This window comes from Arachis hypogaea, chromosome 18 (assembly GCF_003086295.3).
Source record: "Arachis hypogaea cultivar Tifrunner chromosome 18, arahy.Tifrunner.gnm2.J5K5, whole genome shotgun sequence".
Classification (NCBI taxonomy): Eukaryota; Viridiplantae; Streptophyta; class Magnoliopsida; order Fabales; family Fabaceae; genus Arachis; species Arachis hypogaea.
In genome coordinates this window covers 88,867,441-88,879,078 of record NC_092053.1, presented here as the reverse complement: position 1 = coordinate 88,879,078, position 11,638 = coordinate 88,867,441, and the positions used below count along the sequence as shown (strand labels likewise).

Here is an 11,638-nt window from a genome sequence, read left to right as displayed (position 1 = left end):
ATTTAGAGTATCAATCTCAAGAACTCCTTTCTTCTGAGTTATCCCATTATTCACAGGATTTCTTTCAGAAGTATACATGAACTGGTTATTTGCAACCATCTCAATGAGTTTCTGGGCTTCTGCAGGCGTCTTCTTCAGATGAAGAGATCCACCAGCAGAGTGATCCAATGACATCTTGGACAATTCAGACAGACCATCATAGAATATACATAAGATGCTCCATTCTGAAAGCATGTCAGAAGGACACCTTCTGATCAATTGCTTGTATCTTTCCCAAGCTTCATAGAGGGATTCACCTTCCTTCTGTTTGAAGGTTTGGACTTCCACTCTGAGCTTACTCAACTTTTGAGGTGGAAAGAATTTGGCCAAGAAAGTATTGACCAACTTTTCCCAAGAGTTCAGGCTTTCTTTAGGTTGTGAGTCCAACCATATCCTAGCTCTGTCTCTTATAGCAAAGGGGAAAAGCATAAGTCTGTAGACCTCAGGATTAACCCCATTGGTCTTAACAGTGTCACAGATTTACAAGAATTCAGCTAAGAACAGATGAGGATCTTCCAATGGAAGTCCATAAAACTTGCAATTCTGCTGCATTAAAGAAACTAATTGAGGCTTAAGCTCAAAGTTGTTTGCTCCAATTGTAGGAGTTGAGATGCTTCTTCCATAGAAGTCAGAAGTTGGTGCAGTAAAGTCACGAAGCACCTTCCTTGCATCTCCACCATTGTTATTATTTTCGGCTGCCATGTCTTCTTCTTTTTAGAAAATTTCTGTTAGGTCCTCTCCAGAGTGTTGTGCTTTAGCTTCTCTTAGCTTCCTCTTCAGAGTCCTTTTAGGTTTAGGATCAGCTTCAACAAGAATGTTCTTATCCTCGTTCCTTCTCATATGAAAAAGAAGAGAACAGAAAAGAAGAGGAATCCTCTATGTCAAAGTATAGAGATTCCTTTATGTGAGTAGAAGAATAGAAGAATAGAATGAAGAAGAGAGAAAAAGAAGAATTCGAACACAGAGAGAGGGAGAGGTTCAAATTATAAGAAGAAGAGAAATGTTAGTAAATAAATAAAATAAATAGAAAGAGATGAGAGAGAGAATGTATTCGAATTTTTAATTAAAAAAAAGAAAAATATTTTTGTTTTTATTTTAATTATTAGTTAGAATTTGAATTCATTAGAAGAAATAAAATAAAATTAGAATTTAAAATAATTAGTTAATTAAAAAGAATTTTGAAAAAGTTGTTAGTGATTTTCGAAAATTAGAGAGAGAAAAGTAGTTAGGTGGTTTTGAAAAAGATAAGAAATAGTAAAACAAACAAAAATTCAAGTAGTTAATTGAAAAAGATTTGAAAATAAATTTTGAAAAGATAAGAAGTTAGAAAAAGATTTTGAAATTAAAGTTTTGAAAAAGATATGATTTGAAATTTATTTTGAAAAATATTTGAAAAGGAAATTAAAAAGATTTGATTTTTGAAATTAAAGTTAATGACTTGACTAACAAGAAACTAAAAGATATGATTCTAGAATTTAAAGATTGAACTTTTCTTAACAAGAAAGTAACAAACTTGAAATTTTTGAATCAAATCATTAATTGTTAGTATTAATTTCGAAAATTATGAAATAAAAATAAGAAAAAGATTTTGAAAATTAATTTTGAGATTTTCGAAAACATGAAAGAAAAATGAAAAGATTTGATTTTGAAAGAGATTTTAAAAGATAAAGTTTTTAAATTGAAATTTTGACTTGACTAACAAGAAACAATTAAATTTTAAAATTTTTGACTAAGTCAATCCCAAAATTTCGAAATTTATTAGAAGAATAAGGGAAAGATATTTTTTTTATTTTTGAATTTTTAATGAGGAGGGAGAAAAATAACAAAATGAAACAAAACATAAAAATTTAAGATTAAAACAAATAATGCATGCAAGAACACTTTGAATGTCAAGATGAACACCAAGAACACTTTGAAGATCATGATGAATATCAAGAACATATTTTTGAAAATTTTTAAGAAAAGAAACACATGCAAGACACCAAACTTAGAAATTTTTAATGTTTAGATACTATGAATTTGAAAATGCATATGAAAAACAACAAAAAACACAAAACAAGAAAAATTAAAGATCAAACAAAGAGAATCATCAAGAACAACTTGAAGATCAAAGAAGAACACATGCATCAATTTTCGAAAATTCAAGAAAAATTGAAACATGTAATTGACACCAAAATTAAAATTTGACACTAGACTCAAACAAGAAACACAATTTTCTCTCTAGTCACTCAGTGTTTGGGGTTAATCACTCTATTCTTTTCTATTCATGCTTTCTAAAACTTTGTTCTTCATCTAACCAATCAACAAATATACAATGTATACATACAAACATCATGAGGTCTTTTCAGGGTTGTAATGGGGCCAAGGTGAAGGTGAGGATATATATAAGGCTAAGTGAGCTATAAGTTGAATCCTTAATTAGCCTAAGATCTCACCTAACTTATACATACTCTTTAAAAATTTAAAATTATCCTGGGTTGCCCAATTTTCTCATTTTCCTTTTACATACTCATATACCAAGTTTATTTTGTTTTTACCTCCATGTGCATTGATTCCTTTATTAAACTTATTATTGGGGCGAATCTGTCCCCTTATTTAATTACTTAAATAATTTTTTTTTGAAACATAAACATAACATTTTCAATGCACAAGGTATTTTCATTTATTTTGGTTTCATATGAGTATGCTCCCAAAATCCTAATTATTTTATTAATTTAATATTTTCCTATCAACCCATGTTCCCACGTTTCCCCACACTTAGTGTGCATCGCAATTTCTACCTTAGGCTAACCAAGGATTCAACTTGGGATTTTTAAATTGTTTTTCTACTTAAGGCTAGTAATGTGATTATAGAACAAAAAGGGGTTAAAAGGTTCAAGGAGGCTAACAAAGGTGATGTAGGAGGTAGGCTTATTTGGGATAAATGAGGGAAAATTCAAATAATGCCCTCAATCATATGCGGGTATGTATCTACATTCTATATTGGACATATAGATTAAAACAAAGTAAAGATTACAAGCATAGAAAAGAAGTGCGAAACACACATGAATGAAATTTATGGTTGAATGTAACCATACAATTAATCTCAAAAACTCACGGGTTGTGTATTCTTTGGCTCAAAAACCATATATCAGTTATGTATGTCATGCAAGTAGAAATCAAGAGTTCCCATTATTCTCAATGTGAATCTTACGATGGCTTTTAAAATCTTAGTGTTCTTTCTTGAAGAAATGTTGTTAACTAACTCACATTTGTTGCTATATATATATACAGTGTGTGGATTGTTGTGAGTTTGTTATACTAAAGTCTCTAGTTTACTCTTTTTATTTTCAATTAATCCAAATTATCATATGCTAAAAGGGTAAACTAAGCTAATTAATCCATATTTTCTATATTACAACTTAATAAGCTAAAAGTGTAACTAAACTAAATATCTAAGATAAATATATATAAACCAAAGTGCAAAATATAGAAATATAGTAAAAGAAAAATGTGCAAGTACCGGAAGATAAATAAGATAAGGTAAAATAAAAATAAAAATAAAAAATAAAAATAAAAATACAGAAAAATAAGCAAAATAGGATAAAAAGAGAGTCTGAAGAGTGGTTCACCAAAATAAAGTACGCCAGAGATGGTGACCTCCCCACACTTAAATAACAGCATCGTCCTCGATGCTCATTCAAGCTCGGTGTGAAGAAGTGTCATCTCCGGAAGGATGTGCAGTAGGTGTCTCTGTGGTGGTCTGAGGCTCTGCAATCTAGATGAGTGTCAGAGGGTCTGCCTACTAAAGTGGGGGCTCTGCCTGTAGAGGGATCTCTGGATCAGCCGACTGTATCTGATGGGGCTCCTCATGGTATGGCGCAGCCTGCTTAGGTCCTGCCTGCTCAGCCTCTGCATGTGTCTCCTCCTCATGATCGTCTGCCTCCTCCTCAGATGGCTCATAAGGGGTGTCAGGCTCAGAGGGAATGTCGTGGTGGCCAGATTGGATCATCAACTTTAAGTGCTCATAGCGTCGCTTGCTGCGATGCTCAAATCTCTCATATCACTGCTGGTTGCGGCACTCCATCTGGTCCAACCGGTCAAATAAGCGATGCACGAGGTGGTAGATGGGCTCTGAAGCAGGTAAGGGTGCAGTAGCGGCTGGTGGGGCAGTGGATGCAGAAGAGGCAGCCGAAGATGTGGCTGCCTCAGCAGAGGCAGTGAGAAATGGAGGTCTGTAGCCCAAAGCTTGGAACTTTCTGCTGTGAGGGATAATCTTCTTGCAGTCGGCAGAGGTTGGCTTCTCATATGCTAGCTCCCAGGGCACCTCAGCACAGCGGCCTAGCTGAGTAATCAAGTATGGAAAAGGGAGGGTGCGTCTGACATGGACTCTTGCCATGTAATACCGGATGAAGCAAGGCAGATATAATTCCTTTCCCTCCATCACACACCAGATGAGGGTAAGCATAGCAGCTGGCACCTCTATCTCATGAGTGCTCAACATCATATAGTTACTCAGAATCTGCTGCTAGAGCTGAGCCTCATCATTCAGATAAATGATCTTAATTCCTTTGGGGGCCATTACGGACTTGCTCATGACCCAAGGAGCAATAGGATCAATAGCAATAGTCCTCTTGACTGCCTCCTAGTCAAATCTCATGAACTGCATATCCTCCTCAGCCTTTTGGTAACCATCTGGCTGATCTGATTTAGGTAGGAGCTGGAGGATTTCTTCTATTACTTCCTCATTAACCAAAATCTGTTTTTCTCTAAGCTGAACTACATCCAGGGACGTTTTAAAGTAGTTACAATAGAATTCTCTGACCCAGGATGAGTTGATCTCAGTCAAGTTTCTCTCCAAGAAGAACCAGCCTCTCTATTTAATTTATTCTGAAGTGTATTGTGTGAGTTCTTCTGGAATTTTGAGGGTCTTTTCCAGGTATAGATTCCTGGAAGTGGCAAAAACTGGATACTTTAGCTCACAGTATCTGTTGGTAAATTTGATAGGGTCTGTGGCAGGTAGTAGCTGGTCGGCCTTTTCCTGTGGGGTAAAGTTCTTCTTCCGCCAGGAATCGTCGTGAAGGATATCCAAAATAGAGGTAGAGGATTCTCCTCTTTTCCTTTTTCCAGTAGTTCCTTTGCCTTTTCCCTTACTTTTGGGATTAAACATCCTGAAAAGCAGAAGTTGCAGGATACAGTTTAAGAACTAAAGCAGGAAAACAGGTAAGCAAATAGGATTTATCAATATAGGATAAAGGCAAAAGAGCAATAAAAGCATGAGATGAGTCAAATATAAGTAAATTTTGGACTATATGCAAGTGAAAGGTCTGAGAGTAAAAATCACAATCCAAAATATTTGATATGTGTGATTCTTGTTAATTAGGAAAAACAGTAATCATGCCTTGAGTTAGAAAGTTAAAGTAGTTAGGTAAAAAGAGAAGCTAGAAAGTTAAAGTAGTTAGTAAGTAAAAAGAAAGTTAAAGTAAGTAGCAAAATAATGGGTTTCCTAGTTAACAGTAAATTCACATACTTGAAGAACAACCAACTCATATTCAAGCAGAGATTTCAGTTTATTGATGATAATTTATAAAATTTGCAAAAGGAAAAAGAAATCATCAATAATGCAATTTAGTAATCCGAGAACCAGAAAGAGTGAGAATGCAAGCCCATGCATCCATGAATTGGCTAGCTTGAAACCAAATAGAGCAAAACTTGAATTTGCCAAAACCAATTCATAAATGGTAGTTGAGTGAAACAATTTGCTGAAAAAATTTGGGCAGCATTCCGGCAAAAATTGGATGTTCCCGGGTTACAAACAGCAAGAGAATCAGTTCATATGACATTAAATAGTGCTGAAAAGGTTAACAAATTAAAGAACAGTGTAATAGTAGCATGAAACATGAAAGAACAACATATGAACAACATCATCATCACAGCAAATTCAGAATTACGAATCAAATAAAAACAGGTAGCAAGAACGGCACAATTATCAGGACTAAATCCACTAACCACATCGTAGCTACCTAACCACCTAAAATCCACTACAATCATGCATCTCTAACTATCCTAATTTGAACATAATTCGAAAAACTAACTAACTAATGGAAAGAGGAATCACTATTTGGCGAAACCTGGTGTGTATGTAGGAACAGAAAATGGACAAAAAGAGGTGGTAGGGTTGTGGTGGTGACGGCGGTGACGCGACGGTGATTAAAGGCGGCGCGGCGGTGGTCCGTGGTGGAGGCAGGGGCGGTTTGGTGGTTGTGGGTGGATAAGGGTTAAGGGGGGAAGGAAAGAAGAAGGGGGGTGAGGGTTGTGGTGGTCGGGGGGTGTGGTGGTCGGCGGTTCTGGGTGGGTGGCACGGTGGTGGCAGCTCGGTCGCGGGACTAGGTGAAAGGGGTGGAAGAGTGAAGGGAAGAAGAGATGGGAGGGGGATTGCGGTGCGGGCGGCACGGTAGGGGTTGACGGCGACGGTGGGGCGGCTCGGTGGGAGGTGGTGGTGATGGTGATATGGTGGTTAGGGGCAAGAAGAAAAGAGAGAGCAGAAGTGGTTTGGGGGGGTGAATGGTGACGCGGGGGGTTGAGGGTTTCGCGTGGGTTGGGGTAAGTGATTTTGAATCCACGCGGACGCGTGGGTCACGCGATCGCATGTTTTGGGCAAAAAGGGAAATAACGCGAACGCATCATTGACGCGATCGCGTGATTGATGGATAATGGAAGTGACGCGTATGCGTGAAGCACGCGAACGCGTCGCTGAGAATTGTGCCAAACGCACAGTTTCAGCGTCGTTTTGGCGCAACTCTCTATTTCCAATCAGGGTCCATAAAATCCATGGTGTGTGTAGTGCAAGTGACGCGTTTTCTTCAGGGACGCAAATGCGTGGGCCAATTTGTGCTAAACGCACACCAGCCGCACGATTCCAGCCCAACTTTTTAGGCGTTGGATCTTTGCGCCGATTTCTAATCGACGCCCACGCGTGGCCCATGCGCACGCGTGGGGTGCTCGCTTTTTTTTTATTTTTTTTATGATGCAGGATGCAACATGCAATGCTAATGTAGGTGCTGTGAACAATTCCAGGTTCAATGAAAATATAATAAAATAAAACTTAAAAAAAATAAGCAAAACGAAATAAAATTAAAATTGAAGAAAAGGAACGATCATACCATGGTGGGTTGTCTCCCACCTAGCACTTTTAGTTAAAGTCCTTAAGTTGGACATTTGATGAGCTTTCTGCTATGGTGGCTTGTGCTTGAATTCATCCAAAAATCTCCACCACTGTTGAATGCCAACAGCCTCCGGGGTCCCAAACTAGGCATGTAAAGCCCTTGAGCAAATTCAAATAGGTTTTCAGGCTCCCGGGGTGCTGAATATTAGAATAGATTCCAGGATCCCAAACCTTGCTTTTATATCCGCCTTTGTTTCGATCTATATTTTTCCAGCCGAGCGGTTTGGAAGTTGTATTCTCACCAAGATGACCAAACATTTTCCGAGACCCATGCAATCGAACTCAAAACCAATCCTTACACTTCAAAGTGAAGTGTGGAACCTCATTGAATCTTGCATACCAGCCTTGAGCACGAACCATTTTCCTTTTACTTTTAAAGCCACAAAGAGGTCTAAGCTGGCCATCTGTTTCAAGCAGACCATATTCAAGTGGAAAAGTAAAGATAAAGGGTAAGTATTTTACCCACTTGAAATTTGTATTGGATGGTAATGGCCTTGGAAAAGGTGTTTCCAGTGGTTTTGCAAGCTCTACTCCCTTGTGTTCTTCTGGGAATTCTTCCACTTCTTTGCAAACTTCTTTCATTGCAACCACATTTTGATCAAAGTCTTCGATATCTTCCTCATCACTCAAGTCATAAGTTGGAGGTTGAGAGAAGTCGACCTCCGCATCATTTTCGTATTCACTTGGGGTCGATTCTTCAATCTCAAAGAATTCACTTGTGGATGCAAGTTCACTACTAGGAGAACTTGACTCGTGATTATCATTATCAAGAAAACTCGCTTCTTGGGTTGTTCTGTCCAGTTCTTCATAAGATACCTGCTTTGGGGGTTGTGCACTATCCTCCTTAGCATCAATTGCAAATTCCTCGACGGAATTCTTCATAATTCTGGATTCCCATGAAGGTTCAGCATCTCCTAAGTCTTCAACCAATTCTTCTTCTTCGATAATTTCAGCTTCCTCCAGTTGTTCCAGTACAAAATCATGCTCCTTACTGCCCATTGGAGTTTCTAGTATCTCCTTCATGCTCGATTCTTCATTAGATTGCCCACATGAAGCCATGGGGGTTCTTTGAGTGTCTGAACATCGGGAGGGTAGTCGATTTATTGCTTGATTCAATTGGTGAAGGGTGGCATGAAATTTTTCTACTGTTTCCTTGAGACGCTCCCTTGATTCTTGGGTTGATGGATATGGACATTGTACATAGGGAAGTGGTGGTTCTTGGGAATAATTGGGTTGGAATTGGGGTGGATAAGGGTTAAGGTCATATGAAGGTGAATGATAATAGGGGGCTTGTGAGTGTGGTGATTCAAAGCTATGTTGAGGAGGTGGTTCATAGGCATATGATGGTGCTTGTTGGTGACTACGAGGGGGTCCACCATATCTATCATCTTGGTATGCACCTCGGAATGGCTTTTGACCATAGTAATTTGGTGGGTGTTGGTTGTCACGAAAGGGTCCACCATAACTGTTGTCTCAACATGCATTGTTGAATGGTCATCGTCCATGGTAGTTTGGAAGGTGTTGTTGCCTAAAGGGTTGATCAGGTCCTCGTGGCTCTGTCCATCTCTGATTGTTTTGACCTTGATGCATGTTCCTGTTATAGCTTCCATTCCTTTCAACATTATTAGAACCAAACTCAAAGCGACGGGGGTGAGTACTCATAGTAACTAATAAAAATTAAAAACAAAAATAAAAACAAATAAACAGGTAAAAGAAAATATTTACAATAACCAATAACAAGGCACACGTTTGCAATTCCCCGGCAATGGCGCCATTTTGACGAACTGAAGATTGATGGTTTAGAATTCACAATAAATTCTCGTTACAAGTATAGTTTCTAAACCAAGCAATAATCCTTTCGTACAAAAGTTTTGTTTGTCACTTAAGCAAACCCAATAAAATTTATAACCGAAGTATTCAAACCTCGAGTCGTCTTCTCAAGGAATTGCAGGGAAGTATGATTTATTATTGGTTATGGAAAAAGGTATATTTTTGGGTTTTTTTTTTTGAATTAAGGAACAAGTAATTTAAATGGCAAGAAAAATAAATTAATAATTAGAAAATCTCTTGGCAAGGTATGAGAACTGGAATTTCTATCCTAGTTATCCTTATCAGGTGTGATGAGAATTGTTATTGCTCCTACTTAGTTAATCCTTACTAAATAAGGAAAGTCAAATGGACTAATTAACTTGATTCCTCAGTCCTAGTCAACTTCTATGGAAAGACTAGCAGTAGAGGGATTCAACTCAATCAGCAATCCTAATTTCCAATCAACTACTGAGTTTGATAACTCAAGTGTTACCAATTACTTAACCAAAGCCAAAGGGAGAAAATAAATCAATAATTAAATTCAAAGTATCATAAATAAAACAATCATAAGTCTGAAATACCTCAAATTGCACTAATTAAGAAAATCATAACATGAATGGTTCATAAGCCAAATTGGAACATTAACAAGTAAAAGCATTGGAATAAATAAAAGTAGAAGAGAAATATTAATTAAAGCGACATTGAACCTGGCATTGAAGTAGTAATCATAAAGTAAAATAAAAGGAATCCTAATCCTAAAACTTGAGAGAGAGGAGAGAGCCTCTCTCTCTCTAAAACTACATCTAATCCTAAAATTCTGTATATGGTATCTGTCGTTCTCCGTGTCCTTTGATTCCTCTATTCTCTGGTTTATATTTAGTGTTTCTGGGTTAGATTTGGGCCGAAAAAGGGTCCAGAAATCGCTGCGGGCATTTTCTACAGATTCTTGTACGTGGCGTCTGTCACGCGTACGCGTCAATTGCGTTCTTCTCAAGGCACGCATCCGCGTCATCCACGCGTACGCATTACTGCCATAGGCACGCGTCTGCGTCATCCATGCGTCCGCGTCGATGCCTTTTCTTCAAAAACTCCATTTTTGTGCTTTCCTTCCATTTTTGTATGTTTCCTTTCTGTCCTTTAAGCCATTCCTGCCTTATGAGACCTTAAAATACTTAACACACAAATCATGGCATCGAATGGTAATAAATGATAATTAAAATTAATACTTTTAAAGCATAGGAAACATGTTTTCACACTTATCGCATAATAAGAAAGGAAAAGTAAAACCATGCAATTCATATGAATAAGTGGGTGAAGAATTGATAAAAAACATTCAATTTGAGCACAAGATGAATCATAAAATAGGGGTTTATCAATGAACCGTCAGTTGTCCAAACTCGAACAATCCCCGGCAACGGCGCTAAAAACTTGGTGTGGGAAATCGTTATCACACTTTTCACAACTCCGCACAACTAACCAACAAGTGCACTGGGTCGTCCAAGTAATACCTTACATGAGTAAGGGTCGATCCCACGGAGATTGTCGGCTTGAAGCAAGCTATGGTCATCTTGTAAATCTTAGTCAGGCGGATTCAAATGGTTATCGGGTTTTGATAATTAAAAGATAAATAAAACATAAAATAAGATAAAGAAACTTATTTGTTTCATTGGTGGGAGTTTTAGATAAGCGTTTGAAGATGCTTTGTTGCTTTTGAACCTCTGCTTTCCTATTGCCTTCTTCCAATCATGCGTACTCCCTTCCATGGCAAGCTGTATGATCCTCTCGGATGAAAAATACCAGGTACGATCTCTGCACGGCTAATCAACTGTCGGATATCTCGTCTTGGATGAAAAATACCAAGTACAGCTACCGCATGGCTAATCATCTGTCTGTTCCCGCTAGCGTCGGAATAGGACCCTTGTCCTTTTGCACACTGTCACTGCGCCCAACATTCGCAAGTTTGAAGCTCGTCACAGTCATCCCTTCCCAGATCCTACTCGGAATACCACAGACAAGGTTTAGACTTTCTAGATCTCAGGAATGGCTGCCAATTAGTTCTAGCCTCTACCACAAAGATACTAATCTCACGGACTCGGTCCGTGTATTAGAAACCCAAGAGATACGCACTCAAGCTATCGCCCAATGACTATGTTGAGCTCAGATAGAACGGAAGTAGTTGTCAGGCACGGGTTCATAGGTTTGAGAATAATGATGAGTGTCACGGATCATCATATTCTCCATATTGAAGTACGAGTGGGTATCTTAGAATAGAATCAAGCGTGATTGAATAGAAAACAGTAGTAATTGCATTAATTTATGAAGAACAGCCGAGCTCCACACCTTAATCTATGGGGTGTAGAAACTCCACCGTAGAAAATACATAAGTGAAAATAGTCTAGGCATGGCCGAATGGCCAGCCTCCAAGTCCAAGTCTCAGATCTAAAAATTATCAAAAGATATGAATACAATAGTAAAAACTGCTATTTATACTAAACTAGTAACTTAGGTTTATAGAAAATGAGTAACTAAGTGCAGATAGTGCAGAAATCCATTTCTGGGGCCCACTTGGTGTGTGCTTAGGCTAAG

At 38.1% G+C, this 11,638-nt stretch overlaps 1 non-coding gene across 1 annotated transcript; it reads left to right on the top strand.

The window, feature by feature from the left end:
• The first annotated feature begins 232 nt into the window (after window positions 1-232).
• Window positions 233-336, top strand: LOC112774932 (small nucleolar RNA R71). Its single transcript, XR_003189385.1, has one exon. It is a non-coding gene; the product is annotated as a small nucleolar RNA R71 (small nucleolar RNA).
• The last annotated feature ends 11,302 nt before the right edge of the window (window positions 337-11,638 follow it).